At 42.5% G+C, this 24,436-nt stretch overlaps 1 long non-coding RNA gene across 1 annotated transcript; it reads left to right on the top strand.

Moving 5' to 3' along the window:
• Positions 1-3,138: 3,138 nt before the first annotated feature.
• On the top strand, positions 3,139-24,140 carry LOC148686254 (uncharacterized). Its single transcript, XR_015948964.1, has 3 exons — positions 3,139-3,310; positions 5,597-5,696; positions 20,171-24,140. It is a non-coding gene; the product is annotated as an uncharacterized LOC148686254 (long non-coding RNA).
• Positions 24,141-24,436: the final 296 nt, after the last annotated feature.

Raw genomic sequence — 24,436 nt, 5'->3', positions numbered from 1 at the left:
GTGGCATTTGGATGATCCTGTGGACGATCTGAGATCCACCATTTTGTTTTCCCTCAATGCCTCTGATGTAGTGCCACGAGGGCACTGTGGGAAATGAAAATGGCAGCTCCCAGACCCTCCCTTTCCTCCCACTGGAAGTCACCTGGCACTCAATGGAATGCTGCCGCTGCAGCTCACCACAGCTGCTACCACCAAGAACGCCCACTAACACAGGAGGGGCCCCACATTAGGCTCCTTGCTGAGGGCCTTCTCAATCCTGGGGACATTTCTGTTCTTTCCACACAATCAGGTATTTTTCTCTCCCTCCCCTCCCCAGGATTTCATCCCTCTACACATTCAAATAACATCTGACGAGATCTCTTGTCTCTGGGAGACCTCCTGCCAATCCTTCCTCACCCCCACAGATTCAGCACTGTCATTCCATTGTATTTCTACAGTGTCGCGTTTATTTACTTCCTCTCTCTTTTTTTGGTACACAGTAGTAATGTTGGCTGTTGCTCACTTCTGTATGCCCAGAAAGGACAAGAGGAACATTGTACTGACAAGAGGCAACTGCTTGCTAGCTCCACATTTAAATGCCATATGCAACTTCCAAGAATACCTTGCTGGGTCTTTTTATTAACAGGGACAATGAACTTCTGAGCAGTAGATGTTTAGAAGCAAGTGAGATGAGCCACAAATGATACCCTTCAAATATGTTAGATTTTCAAATGTATTGTTATGGATTTGGTGGGTACTCCCTAAACCCTAGAAATTAGTAAATGGTAGGCTTTTGATTATTTGGAGTATGGAAGGGAAGACTGGAAGCCAGTGGAAAAGTACAGGCTAAGATTTCTTTCCAAGCCAAGGCCTCACCTGGGTTAGAGGCATTAACATGTCAAAAGGTGTTGGTGGCCCACCTGAGAGCCTGGGCCTACAGAGGTTGCCATGGTGATGGGATGTGGGTTCGAAATTGAGAGCAAGTCGTGCTGGGAAGAGGAGGGTTAGAACAAAGACTTGGGTCCATCTTGGGCAGGCTGGCTGAAGTCTGAATGGGAGAGATGCCTTTGGCTCCAGGGCTGCACTGCTGTGGGGGGGGGGGCAAGCCCCTCTTGAAATGACCATGCTGTAAGATCTGGACTCCCTCCATGCAAATTGAAGGTGTAAATAGGTGAATAAACATTATTGTTCGTTTGTTTGTTTGTTTATTATCCTGCCCATCTGGCTGGGTTTCTCCAGCCACTCTGGATGGCTTACAGAATATATAAAACAAAATAAATATGTCTACAGCTATGACAGTCTCTGCTGTGTTTCAATTTTCCAAAGGAACACAGACCCTGGGTGAGTGCCTGGAACCCCCGGGAATCTTGCAACTGCTTGGCAGAGATGGGGGGGGTGGCACCATCTTTTGGCACAGTATGCAGTATCATCACTGGTGAGAAGAATGGCAAATTCAGGTTGCTTGCAAATCAGCTGACCTTTGTGAGTAGTTTCAGTTAATCCTTTGCAATTCTGGAAATGTCATTGCAACCAAAATTTGGAACTGTAACTTGTACAGATTCGTGGGTTCTTGTTTCATAAGCACTCCTTCATGAAAGAAGCCTGCTGTGACTGAACTTCATCAAAGTGTCCAGCAATTTACAGGGGGGGAGATCATTACCAAGTGCCTTTGAGGCCGTTTAAGGATAGGGCCATTATGCATGGTTCTTATTGGCACCAGATGACTGGTATGTATTTATTGATTATACAATAACATGCACAAATGACAGAAGAAAAGGACATTGAAATTATCTGTACCAGGGATGGGGAACGTGTGACTCTTCAGATTTTTGGGGCTTCAACTCTCATCAGCCTCAGGAAGCATGACAAGTGGTTAGAGATGGCCTTCTCGGTAGTTGCACCCGCCCTGTGGAACGCCCTCCCATCAAATGTCAAGCAAATAAACAACTACCTGACTTTTAGAAAACAACTGAAGGCAGCCCTGTTTAGGGAAGTTTTTAATGCTTGATGTTTTATCGTGTTTTTACTATTCTATTGGGAGCCACCCAGAGTGGCTGGGGAGACCCAGCCAGACGAGCTGGGTATAAGTAATAAATGATGATGATGGTGGTGGTGGGAGTTGCTGTTCAGCAACATCTGGACTCAAGAGCCACAGGCTCCCCCATCTCTAATCTACAGATTGAACAGCATTGAGAGAAAAGGGTGAAGATTGGTAATTAGCTGCCTAGTCCTAACATTCCTACACCAGGAAAGAAATATTGGAGCAATCCATGCACTAGACAATATTTTTTTTAATATGAGTTGGTCAGAACTCTGCCACCCCTAAATGTTTTCCTTGATGCTCTGTACAGGAATGGGTGTGCTAGTCCCTGCCATCCAGTGTGATGACAGGAAAGAACCAGATGTGAGGCGGCAGTATTTTTCATGAATGCTGAAGAAGGAGCATGAGACCCATGTTTAAATCAAGAGGCTCAGTTTCTTGAGGGCAGCATCGCGTTGGATTGGCCCTTGATCCACATGGCAAGTTGCCTAACCAATTCTATAATGGCTGGATGGTGCATCTACTAGGCAAGTGCATTTTAGGCAATAGCCGCATCACTACTGCAGTATAGGAAGTATGCACAGAAACACAAGATACCTTGGGGCAATGCTACTGTAATGCTGTTGCAATGCTATTGCACTGTGTGAGCACACCAGCTCTGCATCTTGCAAACGGGTGTTTTTGTTGCATATGGCAGTGAAAGGCAATGCAGTCCATTCCTTTAATAATTAAAAGGAAGCCCCCAGTACTGCCTTTTCCATATCCAAAACAGCAATAACCCAGGAACAGCATCCCCCTCAGCACTAAGTAGATATCAGATAAGTCAAACTGGGGGGGAGGGGAGGGAATTTTTCAAAAGCAAAACAAAAAAGCTCTGCATTGATTGCTATAATTGCCAACACATTCCTGTGGTAAACTTGATCATTAGGCCAGCTTGCTTGAAACAATGTTTCTTTTATGGAGAGGAAGTTAGCAATCGAGTTGTTACGCTTCTTTGACTTGAACCACCAGCCCTGCAATTCTGTTGGCATACAGAGCATGGCTGCTGCTTTATCTTCCTATGTAGATAAAAATCTTAAGTCTGTCATTGTGCAGCCTCCACTGGAGGATTTGTAGTGGATTTGCATGAAGTCAGGTTGGGGCAGGGGAGCAAATGAGAAGGCAGGTGGTACAACCACAGTGGACACATGGCATGGGAGCAAGAAATGAGAGACCCCGAGAGCGGGAAAGTTGGGTGGCTTAAAACAACAGCAGAAAGGTGGGAAGAACTGAGAGGAAAATGGCAGAAAGGTAAGGAGAGGGCTGGAGGGAAAAGGTAGCAGCGAAGGTGAAGTGGGTGTGCAAATGGGGTTGCAAAAATGGAGGGAGCAAAATGCCTGGGAATAGGGTTAAGGATGAAAGCAGAGGCATGAAAGGGTCTGTAGAATAGAAGGGGATGTTGGCTTCATAACTGAGCAGAAGGTGAAATGGGTGCCTAGTTGTTGCAATATGTGGGGAGAAGAAAATGTAGAAGTTTACCATGGGGGGTGGTGTGTACAGGAAAGGAGCAGGGAGGCATGGACCTGGGGGTGAAGGGGTGTAAAGAAAGGCTGTGGAACTGAAAGGGTTAATGAAAGGCTGCTCCAGGGGGTTAATGTGTGTGCTGGGAGGGGGGGATGCCAGGGTGGTTGGTGATTGGAATGAGCAGCCCCTAGTCAGAGGATATGCACTGGCATTTCTATTATGCAGAAATCAAGCTGACTATGGACTGCCATTCAACTTGTGAATGGCATCTGTTCTGAGCACAAGAATCTACATAGCTTTAACTCATGCCAAACAATTTAACCTGATGAAATATCTAAATGTTATGCTGTGCTGTCTATGTATTTTGAGATCGGGACATAATTTTCCTCCACAGTCCAGCTTCATACTAGTATGTTTTGAACTGTGTGAGCCAAGTGGATTTGGTTTATTAAAAGTATTTTTATGAGCTCTTCGGTCCTTGTCACTTCAGTACAGTATCTTCTGTTTGTGGCTCACTATAATATGACATTCATAGGCAGCTGTCTTCTACAGCCTAATAACAAAGCTCTTGGGACTGCTGACCTCATGTTGACAATTCTAGCTTTACTTTCTCCATAACTCAGTTCCACATGCAACTCCACTGCAAGGTAAATGCAAAATTGAATTGTTGCTTTAAAAGAAAGTCCTCTCAACCTAATCTACTGTACTTAAATCAAGTAGTGGCCAGTTTAAACCGATGTTATTTTACCTCTATGTGCACCAATGGCAAGCAGCATCTAACTCCTCCTAACATGCAGACCTGATTGTTTTGCATTTGTATGTTAAATAAACTGCAGGGCATTCTTTTTTAAACACTGAAGTATCTAAATTCCTTTCTAAAAATGATAATAATGGCAGTGCATTGCTGGCTTAAGCATTTGATTCTCTCTAGCTGCATTCAAAGGAAACTATTGATCTGATCCAAGCATGTTTTAATACCTACACAAGAAAGCTATCATAAGACAAAGAAAACACTTTAATTCTGTGGTCTGATCCTATATTGTCTAGGGATCTGAAAATATCTTTCTAACATTTCCCCTGAAAAGGATTCATTCATAGAGAAACCAAATGGAAAGGAAGTGGGAAGTTTGTTTGGCTCAGATTTTTTCTTTTTCTTTTTAAAGCATACAAGCAAGTTAATGGCTTATTGGGTTGGATGATTCTGCATCATATGAAAGAACATCTTTAAGAAATTATGAACATTTTGATGGCTTAGCACGAGCATTCCATTTCTATCTGAATGAATTAAAGACTGCATTTTTGAGAGGCAAAGGGAATGGGTTTGGGGTGTGCGGGGGTGGGCATTTATTTATTTATTTATTTATTTAAATCCCATCTTCTGATGTTTGCTTTCAAACTCAACCAGTCATGTATTAATCTACTTTACTGGGAGGGGGAAAGGACTAAAATCCAATAATTTAGCACTTTCTGCCTTTTATGGCTCGTCATTCAAAGTAGAAGACTGGCAGGATGGTGCAAATGAGGGATTCCACTGACATTGACCACCAATCCAGGATGCTGCGTCAGAGCTGAAGCACCCTGTAAAGGTAAAGGTAAAGGGACCCCTGACCATTAGGTCCAGTCGTGACTGACTCTGGGGTTGCACTCTCGCATCTCGCATTATTGGCCGAGGGAGCCGGCGTATAGCTTCCAGGTCATGTGGCCAGCATGACAAAGACACTTTTGGCAAACCAGAGCAGCACATGGAAACGCCGTTTACCTTCCCGCTGTAGCGGTTCCTATTTATCTACTTGCATTTTGACGTGCTTTCGAACTGCTAGGTTGGCAGGAGCTGGGACCAAGCAACGGGAGCTCACCCCGTCACAGGGATTCGAACCGCTGACCTTCTGATCAGCAAGCCCTAGGCTCAGTGGTTTAACCACAGTGCCACCTGGGTCCCCGAAAGCACCCTGTGGTAGAGGTCAAATAGCTGACAGCACAACTCCAAGGCTACATACAGATGGCACTTTAGTTCATTTCCCCATCGTTTTTTTATCTGATCATTTTCATGTTTTGTGTGATCTTTCACATGAGGTAAAAGTCCCTTCTGGAAATCTTGTGGAATCTGGCAGAAGTTTTAACGCTCATTTCATCTGCGGCATGGGAACAATTGCCATCGTGACACTGGGGAAAGGTATGTGAACATTGTAAGTAAGGCGTGAAGAACAGTCTACAGGCCACATTCCGTTATGGAAAGCCTTCAAGGGACCCTATTCCAGTGTGTGGGCGGGGCCAGAAGCAAATGTGAACTTGACCTTTGTCTAGTAGGCTATCCTACCCTCCATCCAGGCAGCCCAAAGACATTGCCAGAGTTGAAGGCTATATTGCATTGATTTTGATATTTAAAGTATATTTGGATAGCTCTAACCATACAGTGGTACCTCGCAAGACGTATAATTGGCCTGGTGAAGGATAATTGGCCTGGTGAAGACTTGACATTTTCTTCCCCAAGCAGTTTTTGATTTGATTTTCTACTGAAATGAGGCTGCATTTTAATGTTGTACCGTATTTAATCTTGTTTTTAAGCTGTATTTTAATCAATTGTTTCATATCTTTTATATCTTATATTATTTATTATAATGCACGCAAAACAATCCCCAAAGAGCAAAAGAGGTAATGAAAATAAAGCAGGATAACCTCATCCCGCTGGTCCTATCTAGATTCTTCCCTACTTGCCAAAATTCTCTGAAGCAAGGCTCTTTCTCTTAGAGTTCTTAGGATTTTATGACAGGAAGCATAAATTTCTTCCTCCTGCACCAACCTTGAATTCTTCAGATCTTCCACTGTGTGTCTTTGTAAGCAGCTCCCTATCTATATCCTACTGCTGCCTTTCTGAAATAAATCTCAACCCACAAACGAAACAAACACCAAAAAACATTTGCTACTGTCCTAATCCCTTCTACAGACCAGACTGCCTGCAATCCACACTGTACCTCATTATTTTCAACACCTCCTGAAGTAAAATAAAAAAATTCCTTCAGTAGCACCTTAAAGACCAATTAAGTTTTTATTTTGGTATGAGCTTTCGTGTGCATGCGCATGCACACAAAAGCTCATACCAAAATAAAAACTTAGTTGGTCTTTAAGGTGCTACTGAAGGAATTTTTTTATTTTGTTTCGACTCAGACCAACACGGCTACCTACCTGTAACCTCCTGAAGTGTTTATCTGCCAGAAAAGGAAGCAAATGAGCCCCGTTAATTCCCAACTCATATAGGGTTTTTATTTCTTTGTAAACCGTTCAGTTCCTACACACTGCTTAATATATACTGTATAAATCAAAGCAAGGATACAATAATAAAAACACAAATTATTGCATTCCATAAGTCCAGACATCTAAAATGTATCATACATTTATCCTCACAACAACCCTGTGAGGTAGGAAAGGGAGATAGAGAAAGCACCAGAGTCATCCACTGAGCTCATGGCTAAATAGGAATTTCAGCATTAGCCACTACACCACAATCTAATCAATTTTAGATGTGTATCCTAGTCGTTGACTGAATTGTGGTGGTCCCAGGCCTAAGGAAATGTGCATATTGTGTCGGCACTGCCAGTTGACATGAACAGAGCACAATATGAGAAGGTATCCAAGGAGTTTAGTGTCAAATTACACCTGGGAATAATTTGACCTTATTGTAGCCATAGGTGTGAAAACACCCCAAATAAATAATTGCCCCTTTGATGTAGGCACATTTTCATCTTCTGTCATTCAACAATGTCTCCCCACATCATTCCCATTTTAATATGTGGCCTGCAAGATGCAATAGCTGGAATATATTTACTCTAATCCATACTCTCACGTGTATTATATCCCCAAACCACTTTCAACTCTTCTAGAATTATTTCCATCAATCCAGATGGAAACTGTAAACACTGATGTTTTAGCCCCTTAAGTATTCTTCATAGATCCCATGCTTCCAGCATCAGAGAATTTCAGCAGCCGTACTGGCACCTCACATCATATTATGTCTTATGTGGAATGATAAATATCTGCAGAGACCAAAAAATGGCAATGAGTTTACAGTACAGTGGTACCTCGGTTTATGAACACAATTGGTTCCGGAAGTCTGTTCATAAACTGAAGCGTTGATAAACTGAAGCGAACTTTCCCATTGAAAGTAATGGAAAGTGGATTAATCCGTTCCAGATGGGTCCGCGGTGTTCGTAAACCGAAAATTCGTAAACCGAGGTATTCATAAACCAAGGTTCCACTGTACATACTTTTAAAAACAGTATGGTCTAAGACAATCTAATATGTTTAAACATTGATTACCTGCACAGATGCATTTAAATTATCATATTTTGGGAATGGATCAGTTTAACTTTTTTAAGACTGTACATTTAGCTTAGAAGTATATCACATATGTTATTTTTACCTGCCCTGAGCTGGTAAGGGTTGGATGTGTATAGGATGAGAGATCACCACTTTTTTTTTATTAAAAAAAAACCCTTTCATTGCGAACCAAAATACTTTTGAAACAGCAAAAATCTGAGTCTAACAAAACATTCAGCAACGCTGTTTTGTTGGCTATCAAAGATGGGGCACGATCCAGCCAGAGTTAATGTTCATTCCCATACATTCCAGTGGGGGCTATTTTAAGCTCAGGTTCAGTACTCTTAGTGAGATTCATGTAATTTTAATGCACTTACTTTTCCATGGATCATGCTCATTACTTTAATATAAAACCTATAAAATACAATTAAAAATAGAGCTTGTTGCGATCCTAGCTGGGAGGCAGAGTGTAAGAGCTTGCTTTAGCTTACTATGAAGTTCCAAAGAAGTGTGTCAACATTTGCAGGACAAAATACAGGACCCGTGAGATGTTGGCATCCTTATCACGGTTTCCTGTAATATAATAATAATAATAATAATAATAATAATAATAATAATAATAATTGTTATTATTATTATTTTATTTATACCCCGCCCTTCCCAGTCAAGACCGGGCTCAGGGCGGCTAACAGCAAAAATATCAACGCAAGTATAAAAGAAACAATTCAATTAAAATGCAGATTAATACTATGTTAAAATTCAATTTTAAAATTAGAAATCTACAAGTAAGATAAAACCATTATAAGATAAAACATATGGGGAGGGTAACCCCAGGGTCAGACCAAAGGCCAAGTGGAACAGCTCTGTCTTGCAGGCCCTATGAAAAGACAGAGCGTTCTACCAGGTTGGGGCCAGTACTGAGAAGGCCCTGGTCCTGGTCGAGGCCAGCCTAACCACCTTGTGACTTGGGATCTCCAGTGTGTTATTATTTGTGGACCTTAATGTCCTCTGCGGGGCATACTGGGAGAGGCGGTCCCATAGATACGAGGGTCCTAAGCCTCTTGAATATATTTGGGGCCCGTTCAGCAGATTTTCACTGTTTTCCCCATCTGGATTATAATACCAGACAGAGAGTGAGAACAGCTTCCAGTTTGCTCAGAGCTAGTTTTTCAGTAAAGAGTTTGATTAGGAAGGGAGAATTTGGCTTGTGGAGACACTTGATGCAAATTTTGTGCATCACCAGCAATTAAGCAGTAACTGTGCAACTCGTCCCAAAGCCGCACCAGAACAACATCACAGAATAAGGATTTATGTTGGTATTCTAGAAATGTCATGCAGCGTCACTGGTGCTTTACACTAGTACAGATGTTTCAGATTAAGGCTCCAGTTGTGCTTGGGTGTTTTGTTGTTTTCTTATTACAGCAGTTGTACAGATTGCTGTAGAGATACTGAAACAGATATAATGTCAGGATAGACCTTACCTTCCAAGTCCCGGACTGCAGAATATGGGACCGGTAGCTGTGTGACACCGGAAGTTGCATCGACGTAACTTCCGGTGTTGCTTTCCCCTTCTATGGGCACCAAAAATGGCCGCCGCCGGCTTTGAAAGTTGCTTGTGCGCATGTCAGGAAGTGCGTCGACGCAACTTCCAGTATCGCTCCGCCCATCTATGGGCACCAAAAATGGCTGCCGCCGACCCCGGAAGTCGCTTCTATGCACTTCCAGACATGCGTAGATGCGACTTTTGAAGCCGCCGGTGGCCATTTTTGGTGCCCATAGAAGGGCAAATCGGAAAGAAAAAAAAAGGCCGCCGGCAGGAGAAAATAACGGAAAAAAACGGGAGACGAAGTGATACGGGGGACCACCGGGAAAAGGTAAGTAAAAACAGGGGTTTCCCGGGGAAAACGGGGTACTTGGCAGCTATGGGATAGACAGGGGAGGGGGGAATCGTCCTAATCTAGAGCCCTCTGTGCATTCAGTAGATGCACCAGATCTCCAGTGGGTAACAAGTTTAGGAGAGAGCTTTTGTCTTCAGGTTCAGCTTGTGGAGTCACCAAAAGGCTTCTGACTGGCCACTGTGGGAACAGGATGCTGGACGAGACCAGCCTTTGGTGTGGCTCAACAGGGGTCTTCTTATGTTCTTACATAAGAACAAAATCATACGGAAAGAAACAAGGCAGGACAGCACTTGCAGTGGGGATGCTCCATGAGTGTGTCAGAACTCCAGGGCCCCTAAGAAATCCCAGGTTTGCGTGACACAGGCATGCAAAAAATTGCGTTTCACTAGTGAGCTCAAATACCAGCTTTTCATTCATAAAATGTCGGTGCTCTGAAAGACTCCAGAGGTAGGGCTAAGGAAGGAGGAACCAGTGCCATAATCTCACAGGAGGACTGAATCCTAGGTCATAGCTGTTGTGTGATGATGGGAGTAAAAACTGGCTTGACTGTTTCAGTGTGGATATTAATTGGCTTTTCAGATCCAAATTCCCTTTTTCTGTACTAGAATACAGAGCTGGGTCCCAGTTACCTGTTGCTAATTCAGAGTGCTGTTGCCCATCATCACTATGGCACAATGGAACAAGACGGAAGCCAGAGCACACAGAAACGCCGTTTACTTTCCTGCCACAGCAGTACCTATTTGTCTACTTGCACTGGTGTGCTTTCGAACTGCTAGGTTGACAGGAGCTGGGACAGAGCAACGGGAGCTCACTCTATCGCACAGATTCAAACCACTGACATTCTGATCAGCAAACCCAAAAGGCTTAGTGGTTTAGACCACAGTGCCACCCACGTCCCTTTACCTTAGGGATTTTGTCACATCAATTAACTTAGTGTTACACTGCATTAAGTACTGGAGGGGAGAAAAACCAAGATATCTGTTTTCATGGGTGCAACGAAGATATACAGACCCATGGAACAGAAGCACAGATATATAGTGTCTGCTGGATATTTTTTTTATTAAGAAAACAGCCTCTGCTGCTTCCCACAGTCATAAATGTATGTTGCCCACAGCCTGACCTTTCCTGATTATTTTTCATATGCTACGCTTTTCAGCACACCCATTCGTTTGGTTGGATGGTCATACATTCACTGCAATGGAAGGCTTTTCGTGGGAACTGGAAAAGGGAGAGCAATGCTTCTTCTGTCAGATAGAGATCTATCGCTCTCTCACCCACGCACACACACACACACATATATTTAAAAAGTTAATATGAAGGTTAACCGAAATGTGATGCAAACAGTTTTCCTTAAAAAGCAAGGGAGGGAGGGAGGAGAGGGCGAGTTACAGGAAGAAGGCGACGTGTGACAAAATGTCAGTTTTTCATCTTGCCTGTCTGCGAGGGTCTTGTGCATTTCCTGTCCTGGATTCTCACTATTTTAGCCTGCAAAGAGACAGCTGCTTTGGCACAGGCGTGCAATGTGGTGAGCAGACAACTCTGGGGGAGGTAGGAGTTGCAAGGGGGGGCGGGTTAGGTGGATCGGACGAAAGCCTGGAAGGCAGCACAGAAGACGAATTTGCAGCTGAAGCTGGCTGTGGGTTAGCTGTGGCAGCTAAAGGTCCTGTGAAAAAAGCCTGGGCGTCCTTCGGTTGGTTGGCCAGGCTCCAAACAAGAACCGTTCACAGGCCTTTTCTCATACTTGCCTGCTCCAAAGGGTCTAAACGGGGACAGGGGGAAAATGAATTGCTTTTTTATTGACCTCAAAGAGGTCCTTTTATGGGCAAGGCCTACGCCTGTCATTTTTTGTTTGATCCCACTTGAGAAGCTGACCTCTGCTGCCTGCGGGGTCTGCCCTTCTCCAGGCAGCAGGTGACATTCCCAGCCAGTGTGAGGCTTTCGGGGCTGTTCCTGCCCCTCCGTGCTTCCAGCTAACCTTAGGCCATCTCAAGACAAATGGGCATTCAGTTACTGCACAGGCTAGAATGGGCACCAGAAGATTCAGGAGCATGATAAACTAGGCCCAGAGATGCATAGATGTGTGTTGAGTTACTGCTTGCTTCCTAAGGAAAGTACTACATCAGCAAAGGCAAGTGGTGTTTTTCTGCTTGCACAGAAGACTGTTCAAAGCTTATGTAATACCATTATGCGGGGCTGTGGAGGTGTGAAACATGATCACACCAGTGACCCTGCTCTTGGAGTTCATCTATCTGACAAGACATCAAAAGGGGTGTTCAGATAACCCCCAGACACACTGCCTTGCACATTCCCCTAATGTGCAAGGCAGAAGTCGGATCACACTGGTTGACCTCAGTCCTAAATGCCAGTGTACCTAGTTCCCCATCCCCCACACAGCCAGAATGCATTAATGTGCAGGGGTACTCCATCTATACGCATGTACATGAGCCCATATTTGCAAAATAAAAATAAAAAGGGAAAGTCACTGCATGGTGACTTGTCCCTTCCAACAACATTCTGTGAATCGGCACTCACTATAGCCACTTTGAACATTATTTTATTTAGTTTTCTATAGTAAGGGATCAGTCTAGCAACAACAAATAAATCATTTAAGATCAAATGGTGCAAAATATGGTTATTATGTGGTATGGATGTCTGCCATATGAAAAGCCTACCGAACGTAAGCATTGTGATTTGAATAAATCGTGATAGATTCAGTCACATGCATGCTCTGGTCTGGTTGAATCATTTGGTAGAGGGCTCCATGGCTCTGCAAGCCATCATTTAAACCTTCTGGCAAGACTGATCTGCCCTTCTCTTGGCAACCTATTGAGTGGGAAGAGACAGACAGACAGACAGACAGACAGACAGACAGACAGACAGGATGGCCAGGCTGCTTTTTGCTTTGAGTCCATCCACCACTGGCTTCGGCTTCCCTGCCCCCTGCCACTCAGATTATGTAGCCCATATTATCCCTGAGCCCTTCAGAGAAAAAGGCTTGCTCACCCCCCTGCTTTCAGGCAGGCCACAAAAAGATACACAATATTCCACTGCATCCCTGAAATCATGTTACCTCTCATTACTTCACCATTACTAATAAGCATCACTGAGTCATTTCAAAGATTTTCTCTGGCATTGTTTCTCTGAGAAAATTGTCCCTGCATTCCAGAACAATGCAGCTTTTCATCACAAGCATTCGACTACAATTATTATTATTATTTAAATACATCTGGAAAAGTAAAAAAAGAATAATGCTGACTAGGATTTCCCCATATTCGTTAGAGTAACAATGCAGGAAAATTTTAACCTTTCCTTTTTTACATTTTGGATAATTCATTTTTACACACACACACAAAATTATTGCAGCTTGCTTTATAATATGAGCTCACCAAAAAACTAAACAACGCAACGATGTCAAAAATAGCAATATATCAAACAACAAATAGAAAATAATTCAATAGCCATTCCAGATTCATGTGCAAACAATAGTTCAAGGATGCAGCACAATGTCAGTGGGTTTAGCAGAGCTCAGTGCAGCAGCACTTTTTATAGTGAAGATCAGTCACCTCCCCTTAGAATGTCTTGGATGTTAGGATCACTTCCAGACATCTGGGGGGGGGGCGAACGACACGGTGGCCACCAGTGGGAGCTGCCACTCTTTGCAGCACTTTGGGACATTGCAACATGCAGAGTATCCTAGAAAAAAATAAAGCAGTGGCCAGTGGAAATGGTTACTGAAATCAGCTTTGCAGTGGTCAAATAAAAAAGGAGGAAGTAGGGAAAATGAGAAATAACAGTGAAGCAAATGAAACTAAACAAATGTGATGAATGAATGAATGAATGAATGAATGAAAAGCATTCCCCCCCCCCTGAATGAATCATGCAGTGAACTAGGTTTTTAATAAGGTGAGCAAATTGAGGAATGAAATGCAAAACACTTAACGCACACCCCTAGGGCAGACTGCTGCCACTGACCTGGAACATATGTGCACAGATGCCCAATGAGCTTCTATGGTTCTGAGCTCCTAAGTCCAGAACCAATTATGTCCAAGCTTGATGAGTGACCTGGACAATGACTTTCCTCCCCGCCACTCCGCCCAGCCACTTGCTTTCCTGGACAATTACATTGACATTTCCTGTTTTCTCATCCCTCTTGCCTTCAGCCGCAGCCTAGTGCGCCACAAGAGGAGTTCAGGAAAGGGAGAGATCTCATGCCGGGGCTGTGCATTGTATCTGAACTGGTGACTGGGCTCTTTCGTTATACTGGTGGGTTGTGGGGCAGGCGGGGGGGAGGGAGAGCTGTTGAGTCAGAAGGTCTGCGGTATCAATGGAACTGGGGAATTGTCTATGAGGAAACTGCCGAGAGACGGCCCCAGTGGCTGCATCTGGCCTCTAATGAGCTTTCTGGTGGCAGCCCCATTCTCATCAGCCCCATTTGTTTTTACAGGCTGCCCTTTGTTGACTTTAAGCCTGGGTGGCTCTTTTTAATTTTTTTTTCTTGCCACACAGTACAAACATTCTCAGGCGTTAAGCTTTCCTTGCCCTGACTGCCTCCTGTTCATCTGGGACTGCGTGGGAGCTAAATTTAAACTTGATTGATAGCTTTTAACCTAGGGAAGGTCAGGATGATATTTTCCTGTAAAAATGTCCAGCTGTCGGTGCATGCTCCCCCCCCCGCCTTTTCCATTTTGTTTATTTGTTTACTGGAGTTTCCTTAAAGCACTACAGATTGTCTTACAAAAAAAGTTCTCCCTAGCTTTTCTACTGAATGGTATTTTGTTTTTAAATGTTGCAAAACTTCATGGGTGATGCCTCTTCTGTCTGAATACATACAGACTAGGAAACAGAGTGACCAGTCAGACTCTTTAAATAGGATGATTCATTAGAACATTTCTAGACCATTTTTTTTCATACTGCACAACAAACTCCACAATCCTGAAAGTCCCCAAAAGATCCTTTTGCTCTGCTTTTCTGTGCTCCACTAGCCCTTGTGAAATGTCTCCCTCTTATGACCAGTTGGAGTCCTATTCCGATTGCCTGCCTCAACAACATTTAAATTACACAGTGGGAGGAAAAGGAGCAAGACAACACCAACTTAAAGAGAGCTTATCTTAGTCAGCAATAGCACTGAATTTGCTAGGACTTTTTCAAGCTCTTTCCTTTACACCAGTTTTCACAGTGGAAAAAATGTCAATCTGATACTGTACCCACACCTAACCTGGTTTTTCAGGGATGACTTTCAAAGAACTAATTTGAACACATGCATTGCTAAATTGCTAAATTGCAATGTAATACATGCATTGTATTGATGCGGGTGGCACTGTGGGTTAAACCACAGAGCTTAGGGCTTGCCGATCAGAAGGTCGGCGGTTCGAATCCCTGCAACGGAGTGAGCTCCTGTTGCTCGGTCCCAGCTCCTGCCAACCTAGCAGTTCGAAAGCTTGTCAAAGTGCAAATGGATAAATAGGTACCGCTACAACGGGAAGGTAAACGGCGTTTCCGTGTGCTGCTCTGGTTCACCAGAAGCGGCTTTGTCATGCTGGCCACATGACCTGGAAGCTGTACGCTGTCTCCCTCGGCCAATAACGCGAGATGAGCGCCGCAACCCCAGAGTCGGTCATGACTGGACCTAATGGTCAGGGGTCCCTTTACGTTTACATGCATGGTACCAGAGAATTGGACGGAAGCCAGTGTCATATCAATTTTTAAAAAGTATCCACATGGAGACAAAAATGTTACAGACTCATTAGCCTAACTTCTGCCCCAGGTTATTCAAGCTAGAACGATTAACGTTTAGAAGAATAGGCGTTTCTGTGGAAGAATCAGCATGGCTTCTGCAAAGCAAATCACAATATCACCAACCCTTTATGAACACTTTAAGCAAGTCAACAAACACATGTAGGTAAGAGTGATCTGGTCGACATTATTTAGTTCGTCTTCAAGAAAGGGTACCGGAACAATGGTAAATGATGATGTAGCCCTGCATTATGTCATTGCTAGATATATTATTGTGGGGGTGGGGGAAAGGTATGTTGCCAGCGAAATAAAGGAAAGAAAGGAAACCCATCCACCTCTTTTTAAGGTGGGAAAATGGAACATTTTGGAAATCATTCACCATGAAATTATTGACTTTCCTCCTCCCACATTCATAGGGGGCATACAATCGCATGACAGTGCAATAATGGATATTTGTAACAGGTCTAGCTAAAGAACAGAAAGGCAAGGGTTTGAATAAATCGAAAATTTTCATAATGGAGAAAAATACCATGGGTTGTATTAAATGAAGTCATATTCAGAGTTGATCCATTGAAATCAATGGACTTCATTTAGTAATGAGGCTCTACTTTAAGTATTACTTAATCAGATACAATCCAGTGTGTAAAAAAAATATGTCTGTATTGAGGCTAACACTACCATAGCTCTGTGCCCAAAGTGGGTCCTCCCTGTGTAGGTGCAGAGCGAATGGGAAAATAAGAGGGGAAACCAAACTCAGGGGCTTTGCACACCAAGAGGACTTCTGAGATGTGCAGGGAAAAAATATTGTTTCAGCTGTTGTTTTAAATGGCACCAGAAAGCAGCACACAGTTGCAAACTTTCAGTCAGTCAGGGCTGGAAGACTGAAGTATGTGTCCTGCTCAGCATTTCCCTCTGGAACCTCTAGTTACTTTCTAAAATCCAACTTGTAACTGGTTTCAGATAATCACTTACAGTACTGCATAGGCACATTTTAAAATATCCTGCATGGTAGCTTTAGTGCTTACGATCCAGAAAGAACAACAAAATAATATTTACAACTAAATTGGAGGTAGCTTTAATTGCACATGCATTCTAACTATTCTTCATCAACTCTTTTATTACTTGCATAGATATCTGTAAAATGGAAATAATAAGGACTCATCCCATAGGATTTTCAGTCTTGTATATTTTTTATCTCACCCTTCTTCCGAGGAGCTCATTGTGATATACACAGCTCCATCATACTCTTCAAAACAACTCTGTGAGGCAGACTAAGCTAAGACATTGAAACCAATCCAAAGTCAGACTTCATGCCTGAGTTTTAAGCTACTAATGTGTACATAGCCCAGCGCTGCACCTGAAGGCAGCAAACTAGCTTAAAGAGCTCAGTGTGTGACACACAAATCTCTGGCCTTCATCACCTTGATGCTGCTTCCCCTCTCTCCACCCCACCAGCATCTGCTGTCTTTGGCAACTGCCTCACTTTGCCTAATGGTAGGACTGGCCCTTGATCAAGATAATATTCTCTCTGGGGGAAGGGCAGATCTCTCACTGGGGAGTTAAACGTAAAGGTTCGTTACAAGTGTTGGGAGGAACCAAAACCCACAACTAGACCTGGCTAGGATTCCCAGCAAGATCATCGTATTCCTCCTTAATAAAGCATATTTTTCCCGTAGCCTGGAGAATGCAATCTCTCCCCTGATTTAAATTAGAATGAAATACAAATCTTCTGCCAGGCATTTCCCCCCCTTGAGCTCTAAGTAAAGTACCTTGGTCTTGTCATCTCTTCACTTGTCACCCTTGATTCCACACACAATACCCACTTACAAATTACTTGCTTTCATTTTGAAGTTCTTCAAGGGCTGCTCCCTGTTCATATCATCTCTCACATACCATTGTGTTGTCAACTCCCACCTCCGCCCCACCAACTATGCCAAAATTTTGTTGTCTGTTTTCAATTTTCACTCAAGCACCTTTGCCTTTCCAAAGCATTTGCGGGGAGCGGGAGGGAGATACCTTCCCTGCCCTGCCTCCAACATTTCTTCTGCTTTGAAAAGGGAGCACTGCTTCTTGATGGCCTATGCCTCCTTGTCTGTACATTTGGGCTACAGTCTTGCTCACCATAAGAACAGAAGAAGAACCCTCAAGTCAGGGCTTGAAAGAAACAGTCTATTCCACCTGCATTCAGTGGCCTACACTGTCTGCAAACATGCAGTTGTCATTTCTAGTAAGTGGCCATGTATCCTACTATACAAAGGAGAGGCTTCTGTTTGAAGGCATCTTCTATTTGAAGGGCTGTCCAATCCCAAGTCTGGTAGATGAAGAACCATAAGAAGGGAGAGTAGGGGCCTTGCAGATGACCATCAACAGTTGGCTCCTGGTCAGCAGACTAAGCAGGCCCATCATTCACCTGGTCAAAGTCTTCCTCTCCATGATTGAATGTACTATATTTCTGTTTAAACTGAAGGTGTCTCTACATACAGATTTGCACATGCTGATAATATACAAACCTTGCTGTACTTTGATGTTTGACGATGCCCTCAATTTGATTTTTCCAATCCCAGAGGTAAAATCTAGCATGTGCCTATCAAAAACTCCAATAGGAGGAGGGGAAGGAGAAGAATCACCATCCCAGAACACTAGGGAGAGATGTTTCATTCTAATGTATACATTTTGTATTGGAATTTGAAGGATAGATGTTATCTGTCCCTGCTTAACTACCGTGCTATTATTGATTAAGTATGGAAATCATTTTGCCCAGGTGGCATTAATTAGAGCAGAGATTTATCTAGACTAAATTTGGTTTAATATGTCCTTCGCTCTCTAAACTCTTCCAGTAAATGACTGTGATTTACCGCATAACAAGATGCTCATGTGAGAGGGGGATCTGTGATTTGCTCAAATGTGTACATATCATAGCAATAGATCTAATTGCAGCCATATGGCTTTTGTTTCTATGTGTGCATGTGTACATGCTGCTTTATCCTTGAACACTCTCAATTTTTGTCAGTTGTATAATAAAAAGTGAACAGTTCACCCCAAGAGGAGGAGATGAAAGTGAAAAGACAACTTATTCAAGGGATTAATTTTTTTATCATCCTGCCATTAATGATTTGCAGAGCTGGCCAGCTTCTGTTTTATTGAAAGCTGTTCTATTGTCCATGTAGTATTCTTGAGCTACTGTAGATGTGCATTTTGTTGTGCGACCTGGCTTTGATGTTCTGAGTCACTGTTTCCAGCACACATTTTGCACCTTCATTTACACATGAAGGCCTTCAATATTAAGGCCCTGAAATCTATCTCAACGTTACATATCTATGCTGGTGGCTGGTGTTTGATGGGATATAGCCACATGGTGGGTTGTGGTCCCCTCCCCTCAAACACTACTTCCCTACGCACCATAAGTTCTGGAATCTTGTGGTCTGCTGTGTGCATGCATGCGGGTATTTATTACATTTTTAAAAAGTGTTTCAATATGCAAGCTTTTCATTAGATCAGATTTGCATAAAAAAGCAGTCAAAAATAATTTTAAAAATGTGTCTCTGTGTCTTTCCAAACCAAGTAACCTGAAATATGTTGCAGGCATGCAAAGATTACCTAAGTGCATGCACCTTTAATTATTATGTTTCAATGGAAACACAAATCCTATATATATATATATATATATATATATATATATAGAGAGAGAGAGAGAGAGAGAGAGAGAGAGAGTATATATATGATTTGAAAATAAGAGTGGTAAAATCATCATCTCTGTCTGTTGCTTTGAACCAGGAAAGCTAAAATCCATTATGGGTATGAACGCAGGTATTTCTTTACCTATGGTATTTTATTATTATTAGTTTTTTATATACCAGATTTGCACAAAAGAGCAGTCAATTTGAGAGAGAGAGAGAGGGGGAGAGGGAGAGAGAGAGAGAGAGAGAGAGAGAGAGAGAGAGAGAGAGAGAGAGAGAGAGAGAGAGAGAGGCCAAGCCAGGCAAGGATTTGGAATTTGGAGTTGCTGGCATAAAAGGCTGCTGCTTCCCTTTTCCTTTACCACTTCCTGTATCTGAAAGGGCAAAATTTATTTTTATTTTGAAACACAGCTGTTTTGTTAAAGAGAGAGATGCTTCAGCAACAACCAGTGGGAAAAGTCGGGCTGCATCCTTTCCTTTGGCCTGATTGAAACACAGTGAAAGTAGACAGCACCCAGCAAAAACATCACCAAATTTACTGTAATATTTCTGCATTGACAGTTACACAGCGTACATTTGCTTGATTTATTCTAAAATTTGTAGAGCCCTTTCCACTCCTCTACAGAAGGCCCAGAGGCCGAAAATGTTCACGAGTCCAGTCAGCCTGTACATCGCACTTAACCATTGTGGCTGAAGAGAAACCACACCAATCAATCCACTTCTTTCTAGACAGACTCCAGGCTTAGTTGCCATAAGTTTCGCCTTTCTCTTATTTCAGAAGAGAGTACAAACAAATGCGGAGGCAGGGGGTGGACTGTTTTCTCCTTTTACTCAGCTTCCCCTGGCTCTGTCTTGCTTTTCTCCTTGATGACTGCTTAAACTGTGCGTGCCGCAAAAAATCAAAAGCAAAAAGGAAAGGAACACTGGAAACAGACAGCACTTGTTTCAGGCAGTTGAAGGTGGAATGACAGAGGCACCATTGTCCATGGTACACACACTCATCTCACTATCGCCTCCGTTAACAGGTTTTTGTTGTGCTTCAAACACTTGAAGACCCTGTTCAACCGAAGATTACAGTGGGACCAAAAAAAACCCCAGTGTGTACAGAACAGGAAATTAGGCTGCCGTCATCACAACTCCAACTTCCATAACACCTATAATTTTTCTGCAGACATCAGACAATACTCTTTACTTTTATAAATCAAACTGGTGGTTCGTTCATGTGTGAACCTAGGAAATTGTTGTACTACTTGTCTTTAAAAAAAAAAGTGGCTGGGTTTGAATATCTTGGCTAATCATTACCCAATAAGACTTTTGTCCATCGTGTCCACAAGATATTTGTATAAGTAGAAACTTGGATGCAGGATATCCTGAGACAAGAACAAATTGCTTTCAGATAAACATCATTTTGCAACCCCATTAACCTGGAAAGTTGGGTGAGTTCTGTGCTGCAATTTTCTTGCCATTTTCATGGATCACGCTGTGTGATGAAATTGGGGGCAGTATTCTGACATATAGCTATGCTGCTGTGTCCTACCCTGCCCACTGGTGCGAATGAAATTTAGCACAACATGGCAGTATATTGATCAAAAGATCACAGTTCCATAACAATACAGGGAATGCAGTATAAAATGAACATCAGGAAGTGGGACAAAAGCACTAACATTAGAACCAGACAAACTAATACAATAATGTCTGCATCTGAATGCACCTCTTATTCACCCTGGAAACCAGTAGAGAGGGCAGATGGAAGGGTAAGGAATACACAGAAGTTGTGTGCTCTTTGCAGTGAAGAGCTAGGTCTCAGATTAACAAAATAGAATTACAGCTGACAGCAATTCAACATATAGCCTTACTACTGGAATGCAAAACACAATTGAAAAAAAAATAGTAATTTAATTTTGATGATATAAGAATAAGGGAATTTCAATCCCTTAAAAAGAAAATCATTTAGTTTTGTTCCAACTCTTCACGTGATTACATTTTGCCTGGGTCTGTAGGTGGGGCATCAGAGTGCATCAATTTGTATTGATTTATTCCATTCGTATTTTGCTCATGCTTCCCCTATTTTATCTTCACAACCACCTTGTAAAGTACGTTGGAGTTACTGTCCAAAGATCTTCCATTTGCTTCGTTGATTGAAGTGGTATTTGAAGCCAGGGATTTCAACCTGGACACCCAAGTGAACTATGATGAACTATGAATGACTTCTAAAACCCCACCAAAACACAATCTACTTCCTTTCATCTATTTTGGTAAAAGAAAATGACCACCATAAATGCCTGCTCTTTCCTGAACGGATAATGTTGTCACTCTTCCTGTTCAGCCTTGTTGTCTCATCATTGGTGGAGGAAGTCATTTATCTCAAGTCATGTTGTTCAACCGTGATTCAGCTACTGAGTTCTTCTTCTAGCTCGGCCTTTGCCTCATTCATCTGTCACGTCTGCTAGTACCAGCCTTCCTCCATTCATTGAACAAACAGGAAAGGGGGACTCCTCTGTCTGAAAGGCAAGCCTCACACAATGGGTCGACATGGGAGCAGAGGCAGTGCCTTTTTGTGTGTGTGGCACCATTTCCCCACCACTGAGGCTGATGGACAGCCTCCCACCAGTTCCCTCAGGCTAGCAGCATGCAGCTACAGCGAAGCACAGAAAGCTGGGAAGATGCCAATACTTGATGCCCCTTACCTGTTGCCATAGAAACCAAAGTGCAATATGTGCTGTAGCTGTGTCGTTTTCTAAACCCTTTAAGAAGATGTAGATCTTTTATTTTATTTTAAATAGAATATCAACAACTAAGCAACAAATTCAAAAATTAAGTGTCGCTTCTGGGTTAAATGACTGGCTGTTAACTTCCAACTGTAAATATTGGCCAATGACTGCCATGTTCCAAGCAGCATGTGTTCCACAAGCGAAGATGTATCTGTTTTCTCTTATTTGAGGCAGGGCAGAGCTTTAGTTTAAAAGAAAATGAAAGGACAGCTCCTAGTTGAGATTCCATGGGAATGTTACCCAGGACAGAGGTCTGCATAAGAGATGGATAATTTATGGATACAAAAATGAAGGAATTTAGGCAGCAGAATGGGAGATAATTTTGTACAGCAGTTCTCCAGCTGTGGGTAAACTATAGAAGTGTGGCACTTCTCTATGTGATGCATGATCATTATGGGATTTGCAACTGATCTGGCTTTATTTCAAGTCAGACAGAAGACAATGCCTTCATGATGACCCAAAAATGACCATTGATGGCTGCTGGCATGTAGAATTGTACAGGATTCAATTTAGGAAGGCCCTTCTAGGACCCCACATGTGCAGTAGTGAAAAATTTCATCTGTTGAATGTTGTCTGAAGGGTGATACAACTCAAGGTTTTTGGTTTGTTTTTCATTATTTCCATGATGTTATGATGCATCAAGTACCACATGCACACCATACATTTAAAGCACATGACCTCCCAAATAATCTTGTTTGTTTAGTGCAGGAACTGCAAACTACAGTTCCCGGGATTCTTTAGAGGGAGGCATGTGCTTAAAATGGGCTTTAAATGTATGGTGTGTATGTTGGTTCTCACAATGCCCTGAAGTCCTAGGGTGAAGCTAAACATCTGCTAGAGCTCTGAACTCCTTCACTAGAAGAATGACTTGAGGACTCATCAAATGACCATGTAATATTCTTGCTTATCGTCCGATCACTGGATTTATCACAGGTACTTGATGGAATGATGCTTCAAATAATGCAAAGGTGGAGAACCTCAGCTCTGGATTCCTCGATCCTTTTCAGTGCCACATTGCACGAAGCCAAGCCAAGCTGACTCATGTTTCAGCTCTCTTAATATTAACCATTAATGTTAAATAGCATTTCTTTACCAGAGGTCTACCCTGCAAACTTATTCCACTGTGATCCTAAGAAGGTAGCTTAGGTGTTTAGTTGCTAGCCTTCTTGAGTCCCAATAAGAAACATCTGTACACAAAACCAGTTCAGAAGGCTGCAGTACTAAATCCTGTGTTTGTATTGTCTTGTGTTTGCCCAGAATTTCTTAGCAGCCTGCACTTTTCAGTTACATAACCAGTTCATACCACTGCAAGTTGCTTATACTGTACAGGCTTGCCCTACCATGATGCCCAGTAGTTGTGGTCAGCAGATGCACAGATCTTCTCACTTTCTTCAGTAACTGCTCAGTGATGATGATATCTGGACATAGTTGGATGGTGCATTTTTGAAGTGCCTGGTGCTTTCTTTCAGGGCTTTTCATCCTGAGGGCCACATTCCCTCACAAGCAACCTTCTGAGGGGCACATGCCAGTGGTGTGCAGAGCCAGAGGCAAATGTAGGCGGGTCATTCAAACGTGATTCATGCCTTTGCACAGTAGGCGACATGCCAGCCACCCGAAAGTCCGAAGCTACTACCTACACACCTCCAAAAGGACTGTGGAAGAGCAAAGCAGCTGCAAGCTCCTCTAAAGCAGCCCACACGTTTGTGTGGTCTTGCTAAGCCAAGGTCTGGCTTAGAGTGTGGTGCAAACAGTTATGAGAAGCACAAACTGAACCATACCCATTATTCCTATCTGTAGCTAAAGGAAAGTACAGTAAGCTTCTTAATAACCAGACATTGCACAGTACCCTTAATGTAAGGGGGTTTCTTGATTTTATTTCTAAATACATCTTCCAATATTTTGAAATAAAAGGAGGCATTATTCTCTCGCGAAGAGATGGGCTTAAGAAACTCAAGACATTTCATAGACTTTTGGAAAATTCTTAATACACTGAAGTATCATAAGAAAAATGGTTCTCATGATGCTCCTGTTACAAACAATGCAGGAGTTTCCTTCAACGACTCTCAGTATGTTGAGCAGAAAGGTTTTAAAATGCTCTTGGGTATGGGTGTTTCCAGCAGATGCTGTCTCCAAACAATATGTTCACAGTTTTTTCTTTTTATTTCTTTCTTTTTTAAAAAAGAATAATACTGAAATGCACAAATAAAATTCAAACAGTAACCTCTTTGCAGTGATGCTTTATTCAAGAACCAAGACCAGCAGTGGAAGGAAGATCTATACGGACAATGTATTACTTGAAAAATTATTTAAAATATATTTTTATTTAATCAAGAACATGCAAAATGAAGAAAAACAAGTAAACATACACACACCAAATTAATAAATAAATGAATAAATATAAATTTGGGTCATTTAATTCACCATCTCTGTTTCTAAACACAGGTGTGGATCTTGTGGCCTTCCAGATGTTGCTTGTTGCCATGGTGACTGGGACTGATGGGACAACATCTGGAGGGTCAC

The sequence above is a fragment of the Zootoca vivipara genome, chromosome 3 (assembly GCF_965207765.1).
Source record: "Zootoca vivipara chromosome 3, rZooViv2.hap1.1, whole genome shotgun sequence".
Taxonomy (NCBI): domain Eukaryota; kingdom Metazoa; phylum Chordata; class Lepidosauria; order Squamata; family Lacertidae; genus Zootoca; species Zootoca vivipara.
Note: the sequence above shows the minus strand (reverse complement) of the source record. Positions and strands in the feature narration are given on the sequence as shown.